This window comes from Octodon degus, unplaced genomic scaffold, assembly GCF_000260255.1.
Source record: "Octodon degus isolate 3935 unplaced genomic scaffold, OctDeg1.0 scaffold00052, whole genome shotgun sequence".
NCBI classification, from domain to species: domain Eukaryota; kingdom Metazoa; phylum Chordata; class Mammalia; order Rodentia; family Octodontidae; genus Octodon; species Octodon degus.
In genome coordinates, this window is record NW_004524628.1 from 1,615,609 (window position 1) to 1,616,235 (window position 627).

Sequence of the window (627 nt, forward strand, 5' to 3'; positions counted from 1 at the left end):
CTGGATGTTCGCTTTTAACAGAGTTCTGGTTCCTTCCGCTATTTCTTTCTTTCTTTTTTCTTTTTTTTTTCTTTTCTTTTCTTTTCTTTTTCTTTTTTTTTTTTTTTTTTTGTTTTGCGGAACCGGAGATTGAACTCAGGCCCATCTCCCCGGCCCATCTTCCACTATTTCAAAAGGATGTTTTATGGGATGAAAACAGAAACTTCGAAGACCCCCCCCCCCACCAGTTTAACCACGACGTAGAGCTGAGGGTACTTACGTTCACTTTGGGTCTGGTCTCCTTTTTCTTAACTTGAAAAAATACATTAAAGAAAAAAAAAAGGACAGGGAAGATAGCTCAGTACAATAAGCGCTTGGCAAGCAAAGGCCCTGAGTTCGATCCCCGGTACCACACACATGTATACTATTAGTACGTATGCTATGCACAGTGAACTCTTTCCTCGCGGGGACTGGGACTTGTGCATCACACGTCTTGTCCTTTTTCTGTCCTTTCCCCTCTAACTCGTCTCCCTACACCTCTTTCCTTTGGTGGAAGCCTACTGAACCAGATTTCAGACCCGCTGCAGGCTCAGCGCCCATCCTGCCCTTTAGGGCTCTGGGCCCTCGCTTTCCTTTTCGGGACCTCGA